Here is a 27,304-nt window from a genome sequence, read left to right as displayed (position 1 = left end):
TCCAGTGTGATTCATTAACACTGTACACTAAGTACAATACATCTTTTTCATTCTGACCTCTGTCCAGTTATCGTACGTGAGGTCTGTAATGTCTCCCTCTCATGCCTCTCGCAGTGTGCCAGGTGTAGTTTGGTTATGAGTGACTAGTGTTTGATAGATTTCACTAATCTTATGGGCCCCTATGTCACCCATCAACAGTCGCCCTTTAAGCGGGTGAAACTCTGGCAGGTCTGTAAGGGACCAGACGTATGGTGTCAGTGCATGTATAAGCTGTAAATATCTGTAAAACTGGCTATGGTGGAGTCGATATTCCACTTGAAGCTGCTGAAAGGACTTGAGCCCCGTAACTTTCATTATGTCCCCTAGTGTGGAAAGCCTTATAAGGTCCCATTTGAAGAACCCTGGCAATGAAGCGACCTGCTGAATGTAGGTGCCTTGCCAAAGTAAGGTTGCCTGCGTCAGCAGCCCTCCTCAGCCCATCCTCTTGACCATGCGTCACCATAGTTGAATTACCACTTTACACGCTGTGAGTAGGTGATCTATGTTAGTCTGACTATAAAGAAGGCCTAACAAAGCTTGGGAAACCATCGCTTGTCTGTCGACTGTGAACGCCAGGTCAGTCTGTGCACCATACCACCAGTCATTTAGATTGAGAAGGTGGGAAGCAGAGTTGTAGGCGTATATATTGGCCGCGGCGACCCCCCGGCAATAGGTGGAATGTGCACAATTCTGGAGAACGACCCTGACTGCCCCACCGCCCCATAGGAAATAATAAAGGATTGCATTGACCTGATGGAACCACGACTGTGGGATAGCGTAAGGGAAGTTTTGGAGCCAATATAGCATCCGTGGTAGGGAGACCATTTTAAAAATGGTGGACCACCCGAATAAGGATAGAGGTAGAGGCGACCACAACTCCACCACGTATCGGAGACGTTGTATAAGAGGATGTATATTGTGTGACCAGGAGAGGGTCGGACAGGTTGAAATATAAACCCCAAGATACTGGAACACCCCTGTGGCATGGGTCAGGTGGGTTGCCGATTTCACCTTGTTAGTGTATATTCCGGAGGTTTCCCTGAATATGCAGAGTATTTGAGGGGCAGAAAACCCAAGGTCCATGAGAAAGAATAGGGCCTCATCAGCATATGATGTATTCCAATCGGACGTCTCCGCAGACCACTCAATCCCACGCACCCGGGGGTCCTGCGCTGCCCAGGTGGCCAATGGCTTTCAATCAAATGCTTTATCGATATCAGCTAATAAGAGGGCTGAAGGGCGCCAAGTTCTGGCACCTTTGCAAGGGCATTATGGAGCTGCTTAATAGTGTGACTTGTAGATCGGTGTGGCATCAAGTCTGCTTGGTTGGGGTGAACAAGCGTGTGAATATATTAAGAAGACGATTCGCAAAAACCTTGCTCTGAAGTTTAGCTTCAAAATTTAGTCGTGAGATAGGGCGATATGAGGAGGGTTCCTCAGGGGTATGCCCAGGCTTGAGTAACATCACAATTTCTGCATGTTGCCAGTACGGTGGGGGAATCTGTTGCTCAGTGGCTTCTTGAAGCACTCTTAGTAAGTGTGGGCCTAGTTGAGACATTAGTGGGTTCTTCTAACCTGATCGATGCGCCGAGTTGCTTGCAAATGTGATTGGGAACCGATTTTGTTTGCTGAGGTCCCACGTTGATATTGAAGACTGCCTATTGAAATGTTGTTGAGTTTCCCTTGAATGAATTACTTACCTATGCTTTTATAATGGAATGTTGCCTGAGTCCTCGGGAAATTGTTATGCCTATGCCTTCAATGAAATGTTGCTGATGAGTTACTGCTGAATTGATTCCAATGAATTATTACCAGTCATGAACTTAAGCTAGATGAAAGCATATTGATTTTAAAGAGACTAGCTGGTGTGGTGTCAGTTATTGTGTGCGTTCCCTGTCTCAGTGCTAGTGTGTGCTGCACGGCTACTTTACACCTAGCCTTTGGGTGGCTTCCCGCTCGCGCCAAGCTACCCCTGTGGAATTGGTGACCCCGGTTCTCACAGGCCCGCTGGTGGGTCTTCAGTTCCACCACCAAGCACGGCGGTGGAGTTTCTCACCCATGCAGTAGCTGATGTCGACACCCCGTAAAGTGGGGTCAGGGCTTCCCATAGCGTTGTGCACGAAGGGGTGGTGTCAACATTAGATGCCAAGTATTCTCTGACCGCCTGATGGAGGGTGGCTTGATAGTCTTGGTCTCAAAATACCCAGGGAGACATTCAATACCTAAAGGGAGCTACTCTAGGTCCTATATGCAGTCTCAGTGTCACTAGAGAGTGCTCCGACAGCCCTTGGGGCAGGATGTAGACCGCCGTGACCCTATGTATTTGCAAGAGTGGGAGGAAAAGGTAATCTAACAGGGAGAGGGACCCATAAACCACTGAGAAAAAGGTAAAGCCAGGTTACGCTGGCTGATAGGCTCGCCACACATCTGACCACCCAAGAAGGATGCCATGCAATGTCCCAGACCGGCCTCCCACCACCTATCGATAGGTGTCATGATATCGTTCCAGTCACCCTCTATCACTGATAGGCCATCAGGGAATTCACCCCAAAGGTGCAGGACCCTATCTACAAAGGTTTGCCTCAAGGGAAGGATGGGCATAAAAACTTCCCAGTGTCAGCTGTTCCCCATGCAGTGCATCAGTCACAGTGGTGTACCTCCCACCTGGGCCTGTACATACCTCGGTGGATCAAAATTGCTGTGACCCGCGTACAAACCCTGAATGGAGGACCTAATCGAACCCATACTGACCTAGGCTTGGTGCCCATTATGTGAGTTTCCTGAATTAGGAGTCTGTCTACCTCCAGCCTTTTTGCTTGTTTTAAAATCCGTCCCTGCTTAATCTTGTTGAGGGCCCCTCTGACCTTCCATGTGATAATGCTAATCCCATCAAGCGTGTAACTGATATGTTTTTCAGGCCATCTTTATAACAGGGGTTTGGCAAGTGTGGATTAGGTGTGCGAGGACTATGGTGTCATTGTGTCTGTACCTGAACTGGAATAAACATTGAAAAACTGAGTGTAACTCCCTTATCCCCCCTCCCACCCTCACCCCAGTACCTCAGCAAACAAGAAGTATGTGTCACAGCCATGACATCCCCCAGGCCCCAACGGTAGTCTGGGAGGGCCCTCGCCAAAGGTCCCCCAACCTCCCTAAATCCTCAACCTTGTCTTGTTCAACACTTCAGGTCTATGTCATTCGGTCTGGAGGAACAACGGGACTACCACAACAGCATGGACGTTGATTCACAAAAATGCCTAGAGTAGCAGAAGTAAAATCACATGTACTTTGACCTGTGGCAACATTGTAGTTAGTGATATCACATCTCATAACCTCTGGTAGCACTACCAGAAGTGGTTTCCTATAACTTGTGATCCCGATGATATCATAGGAAGCAGCATCACAAAGTTTTTTTTTTTTAAGTACGATAAGAGCAAAATCAAAATCATGGATGGTAAAATAACAAAAAAGTGACAGAGGAAGTACACATCTGTTTTAGTTATTACACATGTTTCAACATGGCTGCCATCATATCAGCGATGAAGCAATCTCATACCAAGTAGCCATTATTTGCCAGATGACCATCCAATGCTGCCCAAATACAAGCCCCCAGCATTCAATTACTGCCCACAATTCCAGCCACAGTGCCTCATGAAAAAGAACAACTGTGGCTAAAAAGTGAAAAGATCAGGAACAGCTTTGGCTGTATCAGTGCAAACTTTGATCAAACTCATAGATCTCTGCTAGAAGGGCTCAGGAGATTCTACCCAGAGACAATGTTGGAAAATATTGGGTCAAATTTCACAAAAATTGGCTCAAAAGCCAATGGTGTGCCAAATCAATGTAGCCTGACGCTACCCAGGAGTTGACCTCATTTATTCAAAATGTGCAGTGGTTGCCCCCTGATAGTCAATGGATAGACCCCATATTAAATGGGTTTGGCCCCTTAAGCCAAGAATTCCAAGACTTGCCTACTGTATACCAGGGCCAATCCTTTGCCAAGAAGTACATATGCCAGAGTCGGAAATGTAATTTTCACTTACACACTTGCTCATTTTCTCTCTCTTTCAAACACAGTCTCTATTTCTATTTCTGAACCTCTCTCTCAAACACACACACAAGCAGAGAATCAGAAAATATGACAACATTTTGAGATTTTTACCTAAAAAGACTCCTTATATCAGCACTGCCTGTCCCATTAAGCTGTTTTCCTCCTAGCTGATTTCTATTAATTTGACACCTATGTCCATTGTTCTTCCACATGCGTATGCTGCAGTTAACTTCTGTGCACTCTGGGTCTGGAAAGTGGGTTGCTGCCTTGTCAACTGCCAAATTGTAACAGTTGCAGTGCAACTGTTTACAATCTCAGTGATCATAGCTAACCTGGTCTTCTTTTAAAAGGAGAAGTGCACCCTGGATATAGATTTCTGTTTTCCTGGTGCATCTTGTTCAGTACAGAGGCCAGGGGTCGCTTGAACAATGCCAGGGGTTGCAAGCAAGAGCCCAAGGGTCACAACTGCGACCTCTGTTGACCCCTAAATGACATTCATACACAACAGGCAGAAAAATGAAGTCAGGAACTATGTCTATCTACTTCAATGGGAAACATACAACAAGATTCAAAGATGCTTACTACTGTGGACTGAAGAGAGGTGCATTGATTAGGAATATTCAGTGCAGTGGGCTGTCTCCAAAGCCAAACTCTAAGAAAGTGGTTTTGGGTTCGGGGGAGACTATTAATTGTCATATTATGGACACACACATCTAAATGTTATTGACATTTGTTAAATGGATCAGCCAGGTACATGCAGGCACCTGCTTGTTTGGGATGGGTTTAAAAAGATTGTTCTCACTACCCAGCTTATCTCACCAGACAGCACCAGCCTGTGCTCTGTCCTTTTGATCCTCAGCCACCATGAAATTTACCCACACTCTAAAGTATTGACATTGACTTTTTTTCACTCCCCATGCCCTCTCTTCTTCTGCACGAAAGCTTCACTCCTGCTTACCGAACCGGTTCAGCCCTCCACCTATGACAGGCATTCCGAGAAGAAGAATGCAGATCCACCATCCACTTTGGCATTTATACAGTATCATTTTCCTTTTCTTAACAATAACAATTTTTAGAACTGTGTGTGTTCTACCTATTTTGTATTTTTCAACCCTGGAGAAAAGCATAAATAACAGATCTGCTTTCCGTCTTTCCAGGAGACCAGGGTCCAAAGCTATATAGTCTCCTATACACTTCAGATATATTTATATCTCACCACTACCTTCCAACCTTTGGTGTCGTATTGGCAAAATGTTCACATCACCTTTTTGGACATAGATCACTCTGTTAGCAGTAGCGGTCGGTGGTGGGAGTGGGGAGGGGGAGGGGCAGGGTGGGGAGTAAAAATCTATGGATTACAGAGGATTACAGGTAAGTAAACATATAAAGAAATAAACCGAATTCCGTTGCGTGCACTGCATCACATTTGGGGATGCAGTGAGCGCAACAAAATTCGTTTTATTTCTTTATCTCCAGATGGTTGAGTTGCAATCTGTACAAAGTGGGAAGACCACAAAATAGAGACAGGGCAGTATCTCTACCCTCAGGGCACATATTCGTACCCACCTCACTTTCAGTGGCACGCAGTTATCAAAGTATAGCGGCACTGAGATGCCAAGGTTTTAAAGGAGCTACTGAACCACATTTGTGAACAGGCGCGCAATGCCCATAGGGCTCTAAGGGCTTCAGCCCCTTCCTTCCCCCCCCCCCATTGTGTGTCTCAGCCCGGGCTCAGACAGCCCTCCCACACACTCAGACAGTTCTTGAGCTGCTGTGGCCTGGGTGGTATGTTGTCTTATCGCAGCTGCACCCGGGTATTTCACAGGCCTTTAAAAGACCATTTACTTGATAAGGAGGCTTTGTTGTTTTTTCACCCTTTCCCTATGCCCCTGCATCTCCACTCTGCCTATTCCTTACAGCGTGAGAATGCATTTCCTGAAAAGTAATCTAAGGCTTGGTTTATTTGCAGTTTTATACAGCTCAACTCCACCCGAAGGTAGTGAGGCACTTTTTCATGAACACCATTTACATTATACAAGGACACATTGCTGGAAGTATTAGGAGAAGTGTGGCTCACTGGTTAGAGGAGGCAGACCTGGAAGCAGAGGTCAGCCCGGGACCAGGGTTCAATTCCCTGCTCGGCGGGGTCTTGAGTCCTAAAATGTCCATGAACTCGACAATTCTCGCTCCGGTGCCTACTCGATTCACAGGTTCACTCTCTGCGACTCTGGGCAATAGCTTGCTTAATGTCCACAACGGCCCCTCGCGGCGGGATGCCTGGCTTTCACCTTGTGGATACCCTGTCGGGGTTATCTCACAGGGGAATACCAGGACGGGTTCCCTAAGCAAGCGCTTAGAGACCGGTTGGTGATATGCGCTATATAAATTCCTGTACATTTACATTTACATTAGTCCCCCGAAATTTGGCTCTACATTGCTGGAAGTATTAGCCCCCCGAAATTTGGCTGTACATTGCTTGAAGTATTAGCCCCCCGAAATTTTGCTCTACATTGCTGGAAGTATTAGCCCCCCCTTGAAATTGGGCTCCACAATGCTGGAAGTATTAGACCTCCCAAAATTTGCCTCTACATTGCTGAAAGTATTAGACCCCCGAAATTTGGTTCTACATTGCTGGAAGTATTAGCCCCCCGAAATTTGGCTCTACATTGTTGGAAGTATTAGCCCCCCCCCTGAAATTTGGCTCTACAATGCTGGAAGTATTAGCCTCCCCCCCCCTGAAATGTGGTTCTACATTGCTGGGGGTATTAGCCCCCCGAAATTTGGCTCTACATTGCTGGAAGTTTTAGTCCCCCGAACTTTGGCTCTACATTGCTGGAAGTATTAGCCCCCCCCCCTGAAATTTGGCTCTACAATGCTGGAAGTATTAGCCCCCCCTTGAAATTTGGCTCTACATTGCTGGAAGTATTAGCCCCCCCCCCTGAAATTTGGTTCTACATTGCTGGGGGTATTAGCCCCCCGAAATTTGGCTCTACATTGCTGGAAGTTTTAGTCCCCCGAAATTTGGCTCTACATTGCTGGAAGTATTAGCCCCCCCCCTGAAATTTGGCTCTTCAATGCTGGAAGTATTAGCCCCCCCCTGAAATTTGGCTCTACATTGCTGGAAGTATTAGCCCCCCTCCTGAAATTTGGCTCTACATTGCTGGAAGTATTAGCCCCCCCCCCCTGAAATTTGGTTCTACATTGCTGGGGGTATTAGCCCCCCGAAATTTGGCTCTACATTGCTGGAAGTTTTAGTCCCCCGAAATTTGGCTCTACATTGCTGGAAGTATTAGCCCCCCCCCTGAAATTTGGCTCTACATTGCTGGAAGTATTAGCCCCCCCCCCCTGAAATTTGGTTCTACATTGCTGGGGGTATTAGCCCCCCGAAATTTGGCTCTACATTGCTGGAAGTTTTAGTCCCCCGAAATTTGGCTCTACATTGCTGGAAGTATTAGCCCCCCCCCCTGAAATTTGGCTCTACATTGCTGGAAGTTTTAGTCCCCCGAAATTTGGCTCTACATTGCTGGAAGTATTAGCCCCCCCCCCCCCTGAAATTTGGCTCTACATTGCTGGAAGTATTAGACCTCCCAAAATTTGCCTCTAGATGCGTCACTGGTTGTGACTGCCTTTCAATGCCCACGCAGGTGCCGGGGGCCATTGCCCTTGTTTCAGTTAGCGCCCACTGCATTCTTGTTGCAACACAGTGTCTCTCTGAGTTTCGTAAACATTTTAATTTAGCAGCTACATTTTTGTACCAGCCATGAATGACATTATGCGTCTTCCTCAAAGACTATATTATGTCTTGACGATATTGTGAATGTTGTTGTGACAGGCTAAAGCAACCAACGGCATTGCAATGGGGCTGTTCGCAGGCCCTGATGTCATCACTCTACTTTGTTATTAAAAGGTTTTCTGTCACCATCTCAAGGCACCAGCACAAAACAGTGTGAAGGTATTTTTAAACTTGAATGGGGAGCCTCAGGCGATGCGTTATCAAGCGAAGTGTTTTGGAATCCTTTTGAACAGTAAAATACCTTTAGAACACCACTTCAATGCTGTTTTCAGATTGGGTGTTTGACCTACGTACTTTAGAAGCATTTTGTTCCGGCCTCTGTGCTGTAGGGAGTGTGATAGTATAATTAATTGAAGCCAGTGGTTTCCAGTGCTTTTCACGAGCACCAGTTAAGAACACATTCATTTATGTGAGGCACAGGGAGATTAAAAGATTTGCCCAGAATCACAAGAGGTTGAGTCGACGCCGAGCGACAAAACTGGTATCCCAGCTCCGAAGAAGGCTTGTAACCATGGCCTTTACGCCACGACTTCTCCTCACTTTCATGGTTCTGTTTTAGGCGGGGCTAACAGGAGAAATGGTGCAAGCTACCTCTGAGTAGAGCTCTGCCACTTACTTACTGGGCACCATCAGAATTTTAGTTTCATGTTTTTGGGATTCTGCACGGAATAATGATAGATTACCTATAAGAAACAACAAACTTTGGATCATACCGGAGTAACAACATATTGTACAGCAAGCCTTTCCACAACCATTTTATGATTACACAAATAATCTGTAGTCTTTAGTACTTTTTTTTAACATTTCTTCCAACTGATGAGACTGTTTTATTGTGTACCAACCCCTTTTTATGTCTCGCCAACGCAGCGAGGAAAAAGACATTTTGGAATCGATTCACTTTCCGTCCTAAAAACTTGCACACGTTGCATTGCTTTCAATGGCAACGTGTGCACGTTTGGTGATTCCCTTTCAGGAGCGAGCTTTGGCGCCATGTGTTAGCAATTATCTCTCCTGACGCTGCTCGCATCCGCAAGGCAAACGCTTTCACTTTTGCCAACACTATTTTTATTTTTTACTATTAGTGGGAAGAGCGCACGCTTGTTTTTTGAGGAGTTAACATTGTAGAAGTCTTCTAACTAGTAGAGCTTTCACCATGTGTAAGGTGTTTAAGGTAAGGTAATGTGCTGGTTTGCTGAACCGAGCAGTGTAGATGGGAGGACTCGGTGCGAATCAGTACCTAATTTTGTTAACCTATACTGTAGCTACTGCAGACCAATGAGGTTACACAAAAGGGTAAACCCGGAATCACTGGGACCTGGGTACTTGACAATATATAATGGGGTGGTCCCAGTATTTATAACATCATAAGTGTCAAAAGAGGAAACGAAGTGCAAAGCAAAATTCAAGTATACAAATCATTCCAAACTGTAGGTTTCAGTGTTGTTTAATCACACTGAAACTAGTCAAAATGTCTTCAGACAAGAAATCCACATCGTACATTTTTTATAAAAATATCACCATTGCAGTGCCCAAGGACCGGGGTTGGGGTGAGAAAGGCTGTGATTCAGGTAAGGTAGTGGGATAAAGAAGTGCAAAACACAAAAAATGTAAGCACATATTATTCATATGCCCGGAAAGAACATGAGTTAGACGAACAGTGATTTAGAGTACATAATGTCTGTACACATATGCCATGTAACATATGGTTCCTCAGTAAATCAAGTACTGTAGAGAAGTCTGGCATTGGCAGACCAATGAGGAACATTTAGTGGGCTTGGATGTCTCCTTCCACATGCGACCCGGTCCCATCAACCTCCACAAACCTCTGCATTGGGCTGTGTCTAAACACATGGGCTATTGTAGCTTTCTGACTAACCATTCCCGACGTAACTGACTCACACAGCCTTGTTCGCTGCTTGTTTCACCTCTGCACTTTTTTTTCTTTTCAAAAGATCCACTGCGTGCAAAGTGCTCTGTAGAAGTTATTGATTAAAAACAAATCATCAGGGTATTAACAACAATGGCGTAACTCCTCTATAAATCTGTTTAATGGGATCATTACAGTTACTTTACATGATGGCGTTGGCAACACATGCAACCGGGAGCTTGACCAGCCATTGCATTTTATTCAAGCCAGTCGGCACCCACCGGAGGGCTCGGCTCGAGATGTATTTGTCGCTAATGGAGCATAAATCAGAAATTGAGTTATCCACAAGGACCAGGCCTGGGAAGTAGCAGAACGAGCCTGTCATCAGACTGACTCTCTAATTTAAGGGCCTTAGCCTCATTTCAGACGTTTGTTGGTGTGAATCTGTTTTTCATATGACCTCTCACCCTTAACCAATCGAGTCGTTGCTCCTCTCAGCCCACCATTTTTATAAGATATTACTGCGTCTTCCTATTACCTTCAGTGACAAGAAAAATAATTGCTAAACGAATCCCACAGAGTCGGGGTAGGCACCCTAAACGTTTTGGCTGTGTTATCAGAGTGGGCAGTGCTAGGGGTGGTGGTGGGGGTGTTACATTCCCGTGGATTTGTACAATATTCCACGAATAATTCACCATTGAAACCTTTGTTTACAGTGTACTTTTTTTCTTCTTCTTTTTCTGAGTGATGTTTGTTGGTCTAGGTTATGATCTAAATAAAGCCAATGAAACGTGTCTGGTGGGGTGTGTCTGGGCGCATCTCTAAATGCACGAGTTTCTCTCCACTGACTGATCCACGACTCAGTAGAAAATTATCACCTGGAATGTGTGCGCCTCCTGCTCTCCTACGGGGCGGATCCCACCCTGGCGACCTACTCGTGCGGGAGCATTGCAAAGATGATGCACAGCGAGCTGATGCGGGCCTTCCTGACAGGTGTGTGTGTGCGCGTCCAAGAATCTGACCTGCGACCACCCCAGGTGCCCCCTGTAGAGTGCGCTCACGCTTAATTTAAAGCCCTGCATGGAGCTGGTGCGCGGCTAGCCACACCTAGGACTCAGGGTTTGGTGTATAGGAACAATAAAAAACAATAAGGTGAGGGAGGGCCTAAGGGAGTTTAAAGACCATACAGAGACACATTCCCTAACTGAACGTATGAAACACAAAAGTGTCAACGGGTCTATAAAGTCTATGTGCTGTTCATTAAACTGAAGAAGTCTGTGTCAACCCATTTAACAGCTATAAAGAGACATAGATAAGTCTTTATAGCTGTTAAATGGGTTGACACAGACTTCTTTAGTTTAATGAACCACACATAGACTTTATAGACCCTTTGACACTTTTATGTTTTATACGTATAGGAACAATACCATACAAGGCGGTGCTTGGACTGAGTCCTACCGACATCAGTTTAAATATCTGCATATGATACAGACCCGAAAGAAGTGGAAACCATCTGCTGACATTGGTAACCAGTAATGTTGTTCCTTCAATGCAGTGGGTCGATAAAGGAAAACAAACATTGGCATAGCCAATAGGTCTCGCCCTTTACCTTATAAGTGTTTAGTTATCCAGCACAAAATCCTTGATGTAACAATATCAAGTGTTGCATGGCTAAACACTTATAAGGTCCCAAAGGCGGAACCTATTGGCTATGCCAATGCTTGTTCTCTCAGGTTGTGGAGGGCAAGTGTTGTGGTAACGCTGCCAGACTTCACCTGTAAGTTCTACAGTTCACTTCCTACTCAAAGGGACTGTCTACATCTTTGCCACTTGTCCTTTTTCACTAATTGTAGAAGGCACAAACAATCTTTTAAGTTGTCACAGTTTCTACGGGCTTAATTCTCAAAGGTAAACAACACATTTTTGTAAGTTTACGGCATGTTTTGGTAGTCGCAAACTACAAGTTAGTAGTAAATTTAAGACTGTGGGAATTCTGCACTAGGGCGGAGAACTTTGCACAGAAAAAGATGGACTGTCCTTTCTTTTTAAGAGTGGCGTGTTGTATCTTGAGTCTTCCTGCTGCTCAGCTAGAATGTCTGTGTTGTGGAATGTTGGATGGATGGAATGCTAGTGGTTTGGGAATGTCAGTTGGGTGAGGGCTGAGCAGCAGGACAGCTGCTCCTGATGAGGTTATCATTTATCTACTTAACTTAACATCTTAACTTAAATAAAGTAACTTACTTAATCTACATCGAAGTACTGGCTTCTTTTGGATTACATCATTTGGTGATGTTTTAATGAAGAATCCATGCTTGCAACTTAAAGGAACAGGAAAAGCGAAGTCAAAGGTTGTTGGGAAAGGAATCTGACAGGTAAAGAAAATCGGAAAAAAGGAAATCTCGAGGTGAATGACTTTTAACACTAAGAGTGTATGTGTGAAAGCTGTCTGGCAATCAAACCCTATCGTTGACCTGGACATCGGTCGCCCTGAAACCCAGGTGAGCCAGATTCTTCAGCGTAAATCAAGTTTATTGCTAGCAGATGTGTCATTTGTGTGTGGTTCGGAGGCAGTAAATCGAGCCTTGGAGAAAAGTAATGGCTGTTTGACTGCTGCTGTGTTATTCGTTTGTGGAACGGGGGCGCTAAATCGAGCCTCAGAGCAATGTATATGATGACAGATAACCATCGATCTGTGCGATGTGTCAGTGTATATTAAGGGATTAACACCAGCTGCAGTGTACTGTGATTATTATTGTTTGGGGGCAGAAAATCGAGCCTCAGGGAAGAGTATGTGAAGGCAGTTTATGGTGTGAAAACTGAGTTTTGCTGTGATGACAACGATGTGATGCTTGGAAGTTACCGTGGAAGAGGTAAAGGCAGAAAGAGGGAACATTTCTAAATTTTTTCACTGTTGGGAGAAAAAACAGTTACTGTTTACATTTAAATAATTATCACGAGACGGTAAAAATTGCAGGTTTACCTCATCTGTGGTCTTAAGCGTCATTCTCTGTGACTACACTCCATTCACCTCTGACGCTTGTGAGGCATTGTTTGGGGCGTGTTTATGCCGTGAACCAGCCGGCACGACGTAGATGTGCGTGCATCCATTTTGATTAAAGGAAATCCCAGGTAATGTCGACAGTGTGATACCTTGGTGAGGTGAGAAGAGAATGCCTCCGCACTGTGTGGTGTATCAGGTAATGGATTTTCTTTTATTTAAAGCTAGTGTTGCTAGAAGGAGTGGAGTGTAGCGTTTCGGGGTATTATTAAAACAGTGAATATCATCTTTAAAGAAACGGGCAAAAAGGGGTTACGTGAAGGTTGCCATCACAGGATTTACATTGGAGATGAACGATGCTCAGCAGATATCGGCAGCGCGTTGATAAAGGATAAGAGCCCAGTCGTGAAATAAAGAGGAATAGTTAATGGTGTTCCCAAGCTGCGAACAATGTGGTTGATGTAATAGGACATGTGTTAAATTATTGGATGCCGGTCCGTGAGTCAAGATGAAGTCATTATTGGAAAAGTTTTGGAAGCAGAATCTTCGGCCTAGCAGAAATTGTAACAAGTTAAAGGTCTCAAGAATAGAAGTGGGTTGGTGAACGCAGAGGGAACTTTCAGTGCTTGTTGAAGACGTGGAGGAAAGGCCAACATCGGAAATGAGTTGCAAAAACACATGAGTGGTGTCATGTTCTTAGTCCACTTAAGGGTTGTGTATGAGTGGTGCATGTTGTTTCCCGGTGCATGAATGAGTTATGTAAGTGCTTTTTCTTGGTCTGTGGTGTGCACGTTGTTTTAAGGCGCAAGAATGAGTCATGTGAGTGCTTGTTCTTGGTCTGTGGTGTGCACGTTGTTTTGAGGCGCATGAATAAGTTATGTGAGTGCTTGTTCTTGGTTTGTGGTGTGCATGTTGTTTCCCGGCGCATGAATGAGTTATGTAAGTGCTTGTTCTTGGTCTGAGGTGTGCATGTTGTTTCCCGGCGCATGAATGAGTTATGTAAGTGCTTGTTCTTGGTCTGTGGTGTGCACGTTGTTTTGAGGCGCATGAATGAGTTATGTGAGTGCTTGTTCGTGGTCTGTGGTGTGCACGTTATTTTGAGGTGCATGAATGAGTTATGTGAGTGCTTGTTCTTGGTCTGAGGGTGCACATTGTTTTGAGGCGCATGAATGAGTTATGTAAGTGCTTTTTCTTGGTCTGTGGTGTGCACGTTGTTTTAAGGCGCAAGAATGAGTCATGTTAGTGCTTGTTCTTGGTCTGTGGTGTGCACGTTGTTTTGAGGCGCATGAATAAGTTATGTAAGTGCTTGTTCTTGGTCTGAGGTGTAGACGTTGTTTTGAGGCGCATGAATGAGTTATGTAAGTGCTTGTTCTTGGTCTGAGGTGTGCACGTTGTTTTGAGGCGCATGAATGAGTTATGTAAGTGCTTGTTCTTGGTCTGAGGTGTGCATGTTGTTTCCCGGCGCATGAATGAGTTATGTAAGTGATTGTTCTTGGTCTGAGGTGTGCACGTTGTTTTGAGGCGCATGAATGAGTTATGTGAGTGCTTGCTCTCTGTCTGAAGTGGGCATGTTTTTTTTTCTTCTGATATGTATTGTGTTAAGGTTTGTTCCTGTGCACCTTTCTTGTTATACTGGTCTGGCCAACTGGTCTGATTTGGGGCATATGGACGCAGGATGTAGGTTTGTTATTTGTTTCAGGAGGTAATGTGATGCTCTCTTCAGACTGTAGTGAGCGAGATGAGTTAAAATTTATTGTATGCATAGTTTTAAATTTATTGACTAAATGTACAAGAGTGTATTCATCCATTTGATTGCACAATGCAGTTGTTCCCCCAACGAAGGGAGATATGTTGTATCTTGAGTCTTCCTGCTGCTCAGCTAGAATGTCTGTGTTGTGGAATGTTGGATGGGTGGAAGGCTAGTGGTTTGTGAATGTCAGTTGGGTGAGGGCTGAGCAGCAGGACAGCTGCTCCTGATGGGGTTATCATTTATCTACTTAACTTAACATCTTAACTTAAATAAAGTAACTTACTTAATCTACATCGAAGTACTGGCTTCTTTTGGATTACATCATGGCGCTCTCCGCCTGGCTGCGTAGTCTCTGTGTATGTGTAAGTTTATATTTGTGAATCAGGCCCCCAGTGTTCCCACTGCCTTCCTCTCACATGGATGTCAATTCAGCAGAATGCAAAGGTTAGCGGGAGAGACATCACTGGACATGATGTCATGCAACTTTGACCTTGATTATATCATAGGAAGTGTCATCTCAGTGTCCTCTGAGCCACCCTCCGTACTGATAATCACTGGCTCGTCTTCATTTCATGATTCTAAGGATCAACAACTTTCCTTTTCCCATGATTCTAAGGGCAGGTCTCAAACTCTGCCAGGGTCCAATTCATGTGCAGGTCATCAGAAGGGGGGGCTTAAAGAAGATGCTGGGGTACCATGTCCTTTTCTTGCTAAAGATTGTGAAGTCAATGTCTAAAGAGCAACATCTTACTCAGCAGGAAGCTCAAACTCCTATTCTACTCCTACTGTTTCTGGCTGTGGCTCCTGTTATATGCTTTCCTGCGATGATTGGGTACTTTGCGGCTCAGAGAAATCCAGCTCAGACTCAGTGCTCATCACCATGATAGCAGTGGTTGCATCACTGAAAACAAAATGGAGGAGGGTGGAGATGCTGGGCCCTTGCAACAATGTGTTCCATATAATGGTAAGGCTGTAACTTTTAAATGCTTTGCCTCAATATTGAATGACCTGAATTTGTCAACCTAATAGTTTCTAGCACCCTACTAATTGTGAAGACTTTATGGTTAATTTTGTATTTGTTCTGTTTCCGTTGTGCAAACAAAATAATAAAAAGAGTTTTAAACAAGAAATTCACAAACAACACACAAGAAAATAAAGAAAAAGTACTTTACAAGTTTTAAACTGATGCTCCCAGTCCTCAGAAAACAGTATGAACTTTTGCCTTAAAATAACGAAATCAAACGGTTAATGCAAAATAGGCCCCTACTGAAACTCCAGGCCACATATAACCAAATAAAAACATTGAAGAACAATTAAAAAGGTACATAAAAATGCTGGTGCACGCCCGCCATCAAACAACAAACGTATCCTATTTTATTTTCACTTACTTGAATGAATGAATGAATGAAGTAAAATTTGTATTGCGCAAACTTAGCTCAAAGGCATCAAGGCGCATAAGATGGAATAGCTGAATAAAAGATAAAGCTGGGGGTAGCCTATAGGTAGGCTCCTGTGTAGAGCCAGATCTTTAAGGCTTTGCAGAAGGGAGCGAGGGACACAAGTCCCCTGAGTTAATTTGGAAGTAGGTTCCAGAGTTTCGGGGCAAGGGCAAAGAAGGCCTTCCCTCCCCATCTGGCCTTCACAGTCCGCGGGACTGACAGAAGGTTCTTGTTGGCAGAGCGCAAAGCCTTGCCAGGGGTGTAGAAAGACACAAGAGACCTAATGTCTTCTGCACCGGATCCATGAAGAGCACAGTGGGGGAGACATAGAACATTAAAGTTTATACTAGACTGCATAGGGAGCCAATGAAGGTTTTTTCTAATAGAAGAGCCTGATGATCGTCTCGGGCGTTAACAACAAACCTGGCTGCTGCATTCTGCACAACTTGTAAACGTTGGACCAGCCTCTTATTTATGCCTAGATAAAGAGCATTACAGTAATCTAGGCGTGAGCATATAAGGGCAACCGAAAGTTGTTTCCTAGAATCCAGGGAGAGGTAGTTTGAGAGTTTTCTCAATATCCTTAGGACCCCACAGCAGGTAGAAACGGTCCTATTTACTTGCTTGTCGAAGGAAAGTGTGGTATCAAATATTACACCCAGATTGAGAGCTGCAAGGGTGGGTGTAGGGCAGGTTCCAAAGGCAGATGGCCACCAGTCAGGCGACCAGACCTCCTGTTTACCTCTAAAAACAAGGACCTCTGTCTTTTCCCCATTTAATTTGAGGAAATTTTTGGTCATCCAACCTGCTACGGCTTCCATGCAGTTCCTAAAGTTTGAGGCCTCAGTCTCCACAGGTTGAGTGAGAGAAACCATGATCTGGGTGTCGTCAGCGTACGATAGTACTTCCAATCCGAACGATCTTACTAGCCTGGCAAGTGGGGCCACATATATGTTAAAGAGTGTAGGGCTCAGGGATGAGCCTTGAGGGACCCCACACTTCACAGGCTTAGCGGGGGAGAGGAAGTCACCCAGTTTGACCCTCTGCTTGCGCTGGTTAAGGAACGACGCCAAGAGGCTCAGGGCGGACCCATCCACTCCCATCTCACTAAGACGGGACACCAGGATAGAGGGGGACAGGTTGTCAAATGCGGCTGTAAGGTCGAGCAGGATCAGGAGGGTAGTCTGATCACTGTCGACCTTAGCGCGAATGTTGTTAACCACCACTGTGAGAGCTGACTCCGTACTGTGCGCCTTCCAGAAGCCATGCTGAGAAGTATCTAGCAGGCAGAAATTATCCAGGAAGGCGCTTAGATGGAATTTAAGATGGGCCTCGAGCATCTTGGCGGGAGCAGGGAGCAGGGATATGGGACGGAAGTTTTTTAGGATAGTAGGATCTAGGGTAGCCTTCTTCAAGAGTGGTTTGACAGAGGCCATTTTCCAAGGTGCGGGGAAGACACCCTTGGAAATTGCTTGGTTCATTATCTCCAAAAAAGGGGGTAACAAAACCTCTCTACACTCCTTCAAGGTTTTTAAAGGACAAGGGTCCAAAGGGGATCCAGATTTAATCTTATCAAGGAGTTGATTGAGGAGTTCCAGGGTAAGAGGAGGAAAATTGGACAGGCTGCCGTGAGGCAGGGTCGGCGGATCCTGAAGGGAGAAAGTGGCCGGGGGAGGGGCGGCCTCAAGATTAAGATTGAGTGCTTCCAGGACTGTGCAGATATCCATGATTTTGGTGTGAAAGAAGGTGGAGATCTGATTACACAGCTCTTGGGTTGCCACAATGGGGTCAGGGAGTTGAGCAACGGATAGGGAATCAACGATTTTAAATAGCTCTCTAGGCGAGCTAAGGAAGGCCATCAGATTGGTAAAGTATGCCATCTTTTCTGCCAAAACTGCAGCTTTGTATCCTTGAGTTGATATCGCACAAACAGTCCTTAAAATCTGATGGTAGTTATTTAGCAGGGGTTGCATACAAAGAGAATGATCCTATCACCTCCAAACAGAAATTAGAAGTCACCAAGGGCTGGACAAAAAGCACTGCAAGGAGCCCTTTAAACAGGAAGAGTGGAAGTCTATGTGGCAATTCCTTCTTGTTAAAAAAAAAAGAAAATTTAAAAAATGTGTTGCACGGTAACAACCACCTGAACCCTCTATTTGGGTAGAAGAGTTACTACAAAACCTATTATTGAGTTCATTTAGCTGCTTCTTGAGTTGCAAGCCTACTGAATGCACCCGCTCATGACCGCCCTTGTTAGAAAATGTGCCAGATGGCTTGCTAGCAACTGGAAAGCTTAGATATAGTTAGAAAAACTATTTTCCCTATACTAACCAAGTTTTAACCACACAAACTTTAAAAATACTCAAGTTATAGTTATAACTTTCATTTAAAATTTATCCACCACAATAAAATTATATAAGTAGGGGATCTCCTTACACACTCTAATCAGCTCGCTAACCAGACAACACTAACTATAACTAGTAATTCTTCCATGCACTGTGGTGACAAATAATGTAATTTGAGAAGGTATAACTGCTATGATTTCACATGCTATAAGTGATGTAGGGCCAGATGTATGAAAGCTTTTATTTTTCTCAATTTCAGCCCGTTAAGAAATGCAAAAAACAGCCTTTCATATGTACACAGATCAAAACATGGTCACAGTTTGCGTTCTCTACCCAGTTGAAATCACAGATTGCAACTGTGATTCAGGAAAAACGGATTACCCATTTGCCATTCCTAAAGCACATGTACAAAGTATTTCGTGAATACAGTTTGGACATTTAGGAAATGCTATTACCATCGACTCAAAGTGGATGATAACCATGTGTAAAATTAAACAAGCATTGGTAATGCATCGGTTTCACCCATGCAATGAATAAAGAGCTGTTTTCATCAATCATCACCTGGGAGAAGGAAAGAGCTCCCTGACAGATAGCACGGGAGTGGAAAGAATGTGAGGCTGTGGCCAGAGCTGCTGACTCGAGAGCTGGAGATCCCGGTTCGAGTCTTGGTGATACCGCACAACATCCTGTGATTCTATGCAAATGTCTTAATCTCCCACAGTGTTATATAAATATGCTGTAAAAGAAAAAGGGAAAACTTTATGAAAATATAGTTCCACCAAAGCTGGTGTTAACAGTATTTCAATGGCGGAAAACTGATCAGAGAAGCAGAGGAGGAACAAGCATTTGTAAATGCAGGAAAATATGCTACAGCCAATAGAAATGCAGGAAATGTAAGTGGCACGCACAGGAACGAATAAGAAGGCAGGAAAGAGAGGAGGCAGGATGTAAATCCCTTTTAAGTTTATAATAAATACAATAGATTTCTCAAGCCCAGTGGAAGCGCTGTGCAGATAAAACCTAAAAAATACATTTAAAAATGCATTTTTTAATGTGACATGAAGCACGCAAATGCCCCTAGGGCATATGTGCACTTACATGTGCACAACAAATTTCGGGGTGCCTCCAGGTGGGACTTAAGCCCTGAGGCAACCTTGACTTTAGATTTCTTAAATGGTGATTTCCTATTAGGAAATCACAATTTAGGAAAAGCAAACCATTTCCTTTCCAACATTGGGGGGTGGGCGGGGAGGGGGGTGATGCAATAGTATTTTCTATTTGCAATATCCTAATAGTGATAGGAATTGCTATTAGGGAATCTCTACTTTTGTATATAACCTTTTGCATTTCCTAATTAGCAATTTTTAAGGAGTTGTTATTTAGGAAATGCAAATTAAGTATATCGTACATCTGGCCCTTTTTTATGCAATGGTAAAAACAGTGCATGGAAAAGCATGAGTTATAGTTAATGTAGTGTGGTGAGTGAGGTGATAATTGTAAATTGAAGGTGGTGCGTAAATTATAAATTGAAGTTATAATTATAACTTCACAATGTTTTATGTGTGTGTGTTTTAAGTCGGATTTGTATTGAAAGAAAACATAATGTATTTCTAACTATACATTACCCTTAACATTTGTTTCTGTCATTGCATGTTAGTGGTTATCATTTTTTAATAAAATGTTTCATATCGTCATGTGGAGTGTCATTGATTGAAGTGTCGTAAAGTAGAGTGTAGTAGAGTACAGTGAAGAACAGTATTGTAGAGTTTAGTGTCATATTGTGGAATATTGTAGGGTGGAATAGTGTGGCATGGAGCTGAGTTGACTGAGGTAGAGTACAGTGGAGTATAGTGCTGTATAGGGGAGTGTCATGGTGTGTTGTATCGTGGAGTGGAGTATCGGAGAGTAGAGCAGTGTGTTGTACATTGTAGTGGCATGTCAAACAGTAGCGCTGAGACTTGTACAGTGGAATGTCAACAATTGGAGTGCCATGAAATGGAGTGGAATAGAGTTGGTTGTTAGTGAGTTAAGTGCAGAGGGGCATAGCGTGCTGTAGAATGTAGCAGAGTGTTTTACAGTGTAATGGCATAGAATGGAGTAGAGTGTCATATAGCTCAGTGTAGGGTTGTGCAGTGGAGTGCCAGAGAGCCTTGTACAGTGTAGTGCTGTGCAATGAAGCATCATTGCTTGCAAAACACAGCACATGGTAGAGTGGCGAGTAGTATTGTCTGGTTAGAAGGCTGAAAAGAGTGTGTAATGAGGTCCACTATTTATAATAATTTGATGGTGGTGGATAAATGGTAATGAAAGTTATAACTATTCTTTGTAAGTTTGTGTAGTCTAAACTTCATTTGTATAGGGGAAACATTTTTTTTTCACTTATAACTAAGCTTTAACCTTTGGTGTTTTCAGTGTATTTCAATGTTTTTTGTAAACATTATAATAAAAATGTGTTTCAAACCGTAGAGTCCAGTATCACAAGTGGAGAGTTGTCATGTGCAGTGTTGTACAGTACAGTGGGGGAGAGTGTTGCAAGTCTATTGTCATACAGTAGAGTATTGTAGATTGTAATAGAGTGGAGTAGAGTAGAGTGTTGTACGTAGCGTACACTATAGTAAAAGTGTTATACAGTGTAGTAGCGTAGTGTCTCATATAGTGGACTTACGTATCATAGACTGGAGCAGCGAGTTGTACAGTGAAATAATGTGTCGAACTGTAGAACTGAGTGAGGGAGACTCTCACAGAGTGCAGTAAGGTGAAGTAAAGCATCATAGAGAGGAGTATTGTCAAATGGAGTGTTGTTAAGTGAGTGGTGGAGGGCCATGTCATACAGTGGAGTGGCGTACCGTAGTGGGATGTTGAGTGGTATGTTGTTAAGTGTCATACAGTTTACTACAGTGGAGTGGAATGGATGGGCACAGAGTGAAGTAGTGTGTCGTAGAGTGGCATAGAGTGCACTGCAGTGGAGTTGCATACAGTGGAGTAGAGTGTCAGATAGCGCATCTGCGTAGAGCGGAGTATAGTACAGTAGTATATAGTGGGTTGAAGTGTAGTGGAGTATAGAAGAGTGGAGTACGCTAGAGCGGGGTAGTGTAGAGTAGAGTAAAGTGCCCTAGAGTAGAGTGCTCTGTCGGGGACTATATCAGCAAACAGTGCAGTGGCATAGCATACAGTCAAATAAAGTGGCATTAATTGGAGGTCAGTGTTGTACAGCAGAGTGAAGTAGGGTGTCGTACAGAATTGGAAAGTGATGTAGACTACACTATAGAGTGACATACACTATAGAGTGACATACATTCTAGTTGATTAATACAGAGTGGAGTGGTGTACAGTCCAGTGTTGCAAAGTGTGGTAGAGTGTATTGGCATAAGGTGTTATACAGTAGAATGGAAACAGTGACATGGAGTTGAGTGGCATACAGTGGAGTAATGTATCAGAGTAGAGTAGATTAAAGTGGGGTGCACTGGCATACAAAGACAGGAGTATCGCAAAGTAGGGTTGAGGAGAGAGTTGTACAGTGGCATACTGTATAGTACAGTGTTGTACAGTGAAGTAAAGGGGTACAGACAACAGTAACATGTCAGAGAGTGACATACAGTGTAGTGGAGTTTTGTACAGTGGAGTTGCATAGAGTACAGAAGTGATGAAACAGTGGGGTTGCATATAGTGGATTGTTTTATCTTTGCGTAGACTGAGGAAAAGCCTCATACAATGGAGTAGAGTAAAGCTTAGTGGTCTAATGTAGTGAGGAGTAAAGTACCATAGAGTGTATTTGTGTGTCCTAGTCTAGTGTGGCATGGAGTGGTGTGTGCTGGCTCTGGTATAAATTGTAGTGGGGTCTCATACATTAGAGTGGAGTGGTGTGTCTTATTGAAAAAAGAGTCACATAGTGGAATAGCTTTTTGTGCATTGGAGTGTACTGATGAAAGCGTTTTTGGAGTCCCTCTTTACGTCCCTGCGGGACGACATCCAAACTTTCAAAACTGAATTCACTAGCAAAATCAAAGAAGTCCGGCGGGAAGTGGATGGTCTAGGTGAAAGGGTGGCGGACCTTGAAACCAAAAGCGACAACAAGGACACTGAACTGGCGGCTCTACAACAAGAAATCATCCGCCTACACGACCAGCAGGTGGACCTTCAACTCCACATGGAGGATTTGGAGAACCGCTTGAGACGACATAACATCCGCATTCGCAATGTGGCCGTATCAGAGGCTACCCAGGATGTGTTCCGGGAACTTTTCAACCATGTGCTGGAGCGCCCATTGGACTCAACCCTCCTACTCGAAAAGGGCGCACAGAACGGGTCCTCCCAGAGCATCGACGGCACCCCCCCCGGATATACTGGTGTGCGTCCAGGATTTTCGTACCAAGGAAGAGATACTGCAGAGGGCACGACAGAAGCACCCGCTCTCATTCCATGGCACGTCGCTCTTGCTTTTCCAGGACTTGGCGGCTCTCACACTACACAAGCGTCGTCTGTTCAGGCCGGTCACTTCCTATTTACAACAAAAAAAGATTCCATACAGCTGGGGCCACCCTTTCCGTCTAGTTTTTAGGCTGGAGAACAAGCAATACCAGCTACGGTCGGTTTCAGAGGCATGCCGTCCGCTGGGAATTGAGCAACCGGAGGACGAGGACGAGACTCAGAGAAAGGGGACCACAGGGCACAATGGCGCCAACAACGGCGACGGAAAAGAGATACGAAACCTCCAGCGACAGAAATTGCAGAGGGCCAGCGTGCAGCACTGGAGGCAGTAGCTATTGATGGGGGTACTGACCCCACAGGGTGAAAGACCTAAGGTGATCTGGTGGCATTACTACCCATTCTATATAGGTTGCCGTCGGCAGGAGAGTGATCCCGAACGCCCTAGTACAACTACCCTGTGTTGAGAGACATTTCCCATTCATCTCTGGATGAAGGACTATCAAAGTTTGTATCTTGGGTTTGTGGGGTGGTGGGGGGTTGTCAAGGGTTTTGTTCATGGTGGGGAGGGGGGAGTTGTTGGTAAGGGGGGGGGACTCCGGATCCGAGTGAATGTTGGAATGAAAAGGTGTGGCCAGCTGCGAAGACCTGAGGGTCCTGGGTGGCCAGGGCAACTGCGAGACGGGCCATGGCTGACATTTTGGCCGCCGGATGTTTTCTCAGAGTGCGTGTGGGGAGTGACTCTTTATGCCTGAGACTGAGTTGTGTGTGCTCACGTTGAATGTGCGTAGGCTTAACAATCCTGTTAAGAGGCGGGCGGTGCTGTCCCTGCTAGAGAATTCGACAGCAGATTTCTGTCTCTTCCAGGAAACGCATTTGCTAACTAAAGATTGTCATAGGCTTAAGTCCCGCCACTTTCCAACACAAATTTTCTCATCTGCAACCACAAAGACTGCTGGGTTGGCGATCCTGGTATCAAGGCGATTTAAGGGGAAGATGCTACACCGGGGGACAGAGATTAAAGGGCGACTCCTATCCTGCAGGTTCTCACTGGGAACGCACACCTTCACGGTGATTGCGGTTTATGCGCCAAATGAGGGGCAGGAGAGGTTCTTCAACCAAGTGATTAATGAAGCAGCGGCTGCACCTGATAGACACGTTCTGGTTGGGGGGGACCTCAATTTAGTTTTTGACAACCTACTTGACAGATCAGCCCAGCGATCCACGCAGGCAGGCACTTTATCAGATTGACAGAGCTGGGTATGACGGACTTGTGGCGCTCCTTTCACCCGGGCGACCGGTACTACACGTATTACGCCCACAAAACCTATGCACGCCTAGATTACTTTCTAACATCTACTTCATTTAGAGCGCTGGCGTCAAGCATTGAGATAGGAGGGGCAGCACTTTCCGATCATGCACCTCTAACGGCGGTGTTTACCTTTCCGCCGGCGGGGCGCAGCGCCCGTTGCTGGAGACTGAAGGACACGTTACTGCACAGACAGGAGGTTGTGGCCAAGATCAAGGAAGCTATAGCTGAATACCTGGTGCACAACCAGCCAACAGACACTTCACATGCAACACATTGGGCAGCACTCAAAGCAGTCATGCGGGGCGAGTTCATTGCAATCGCGGCGGAAGAAAATGCGGAGAGGGCCCGTAAGAGGGATGAGCTCTCTTCCCGTATGAAGGAATTGGAACAGGTACACCAGAGGACAGGGGCGCCGCAGGCGTGGAAACAGTTGCGTGTAGCGCGTCAACAGTTAGCAGCACTAGACCAGGAGAGAGCAGAATATGCAGCACTACGGGTACGACATGCATACTACACAGGAGGCGACAGATGCGGGAGGTTGCTAGGCCGGGCGCTCCGCGAGCAGCAGCAGGGACACTCGGTGCAGGAAATACACACGCAGGAAGGGGTAATAGTGACCGAGGATGGAGCTATAGCGCAGGCATTCAGTGACTTTTATACTACATTATACGAAGGAGCTACTCTGGATCCGGCGGACGGGGTGGCCTTCCTGGACTCGGTGTCCCTACCGACTTTATCGACAGAACAATTGGAACTCCTTGACAGGAAGATCCGTCCTGAAGAAGTCATTGCCGCGATTGCCCGCCTCAAACTGGCCAAGGCGCCGGGAATGGATGGCTTCACCGCCGCCTTTTACAGAACGTTCTGCCCCCAGGTTCCTCCATTGCTGACTGCCCTCTTTAATTCCTTCTCAGAACCGGCGCCATCCCAAGAGTCCTGATGAGTGCCATGATTTCGGTCATTCCCAAACCGGGCAAGGACCGAACGCAATGCGGGGCCTACCGCCCTATATCATTACTTAACATAGATCTGAAGCTTTACACCAGTATACTGTCGAAACGGCTGGGCCCACTCATGCAAGGTCTGATTGACCCGGACCAAGCCGGCTTTATCCCGGAGCGACAAACGGTCGATAATACAAAAAGGGCGCTCCACTCTGGTGGAACGGGCCTCCAGGCTACCGGGAGAGATCATGATGTTGGCGATTGATGCGGAGAAGGCCTTCAACCGTGTCCACTGGCCGTATCTGGAACAGGTGCTCATCAGGGCAGGGTTAAGCACGAAATTTCGTACGTGGATTTTAAATTGCTATACCTTCCCCACAGCGGCGGTTCGGGTGAATGGCTGCTCATCGCTTACATTCCCCATCGAACGCGGAACTCGGCAAGGGTGCCCGCTCTCACCCCTGCTCTTCGCGCTGTATATGGAACCCCTGGCGCAGGCCATGCGATTGCATCCGACCATTAGAGGGATTAAGTTCGGGGCTTATATCCACACAATCAGCTTATACGCTGATGATGTCTTGCTTTCCTTTGCCTCCCCTGCGGCATCCTTGCCGTCCGGTGTGGCCATCCTGAATGCGTTTGCAAAGGCTTCTGGCTTTAAGGTTAACATGACGAAGTCAGTAGCCCTTGACCTTTCCCTGGAGGCGCAAACGTGGGCCTCACTAGAAGCGCAATTCCTCTTTTGATGGGCGGACGGCGCAGTCCCCTACCTGGGCATACAATTGGCGGCCACGCTGCCGGAAACGGTGCGTATCAATTACGCTAACCTTAGTTGCACTATCCGCGCGGAGGTCGGGCGGTGGCGGCACCTCCCACTCTCTTGGCTGAGCCGAGTGGCAGCAGTAAAGATGACGATCCTCCCGCAAGTTCTATACGTTTTTCGGGCTATCCCGCTTCGTCCCCCGGAGGGATGGATCCGCCGCACACAATCAGAGCTGGCTCAGTTTGTGTGGAACGGGAAACGCCCCAGGCTCAAGCTGAGGCTAGCAATGCTTACTCCGGAGGGCGGTGGTCTGGGCCTGCCGAATTTACGACTCTATTACCAGGCGACCCAACTCCGGACCCTAGTGGAATGGAGCAAATGGGAATCGGAGCACCATTGGTTGTTCCAGGACCAGGCAGTAGCAGGGCGTCCGCTCCAGGAGGTGCATCTCTTGCGTCGTCAACACCGGCCCCCTAATCTATACGCCTCCTTCATTATGAGGGTACCGCTGGAGGTCTGGGATCGAACCTGCATCCTGCACGACTTGACAACCTTCCCGTCCCCCCTCAAACCCCTGTTGGAGAATCCTGACTTCGGACCGGGTAGGGATGTCCAGGCTTTTGCGCTGTGGCGCCCAACAGGATGCCGATGCCTCTTCCATATGTACTTAGGTGAGGGAGTGATGCCTTTTGAGAAATTCCGGAAGACCTATGATCTCCCGGAGGCCGAAAGTCTTAGGTATCTACAAGTCCGACACTGGGCACTTCACCCCCTGACTCGTGGGGACGCAACGCGCAAGCTCAGTAAATATGAATACTGGCTTCTTTCGCGCACCACAGATAAGCGACTCATCTCAGACATATACCGACTCCTCCTGGACAGATACCAGCGTGTTTATAATGCAGGACGGGCAAGATGGGAAAGGGAACTAGGGCGGACTCTGCGCAACAAAGAATGGGAGGACATTTACTACCGCGCCCGATATTCGGCCTACCACATGGGGCTGACCAACACATTTACCAAACTAGTAACCTATCGGTATTACACACCAGAGCGCTTGCACGAGATGGGCCAAATGGGGGACACACTCTGCTAGAGGGGCTGCGGGGAAAGGGGCACTCTGACACACCTTTTGTGGGATTGCAGTCATATACAGGGTTACTGGAAATTGATTCTGGATGAAGTCGATGCCCACTTTGAGACGGAGCTCCCGCGATTTCTGGCCTATGTCCTATTGGGGCTCCCTAATGCTCTAACCTATCCTCTAAGAGCCCGTAGGGGTCGGTTGATAGCGATAGCGCTGGGCTCCGCAGTGCAGGCCCTGTTAGCCCTGTGGTGAACCACGCAAGTCCCCACCCTTCAGAACTGGCTGTGGCGCCTCTGGTCTGTCCTTGGTATGGAAAAACTCTCCTTGTTGAAAGCGGGGGAAGGGGCGAAATATGCGGAGCTGTGGCAGCCCTTTCTATCCCTGCTAGCCACCGAATTTCGAGAAGTGACCTGTCCTGGGTATTTAAGGTTGCTCTGCTTGTCACAGGTGAATGACGAATCTGGGTGAATGTATGGGGGATAAGTATGGTG

This window comes from Lissotriton vulgaris, chromosome 8 (genome assembly GCF_964263255.1).
Source record: "Lissotriton vulgaris chromosome 8, aLisVul1.2, whole genome shotgun sequence".
NCBI lineage: Eukaryota > Metazoa > Chordata > Amphibia > Caudata > Salamandridae > Lissotriton > Lissotriton vulgaris.
This window is presented reverse-complemented; position numbering follows the sequence as displayed.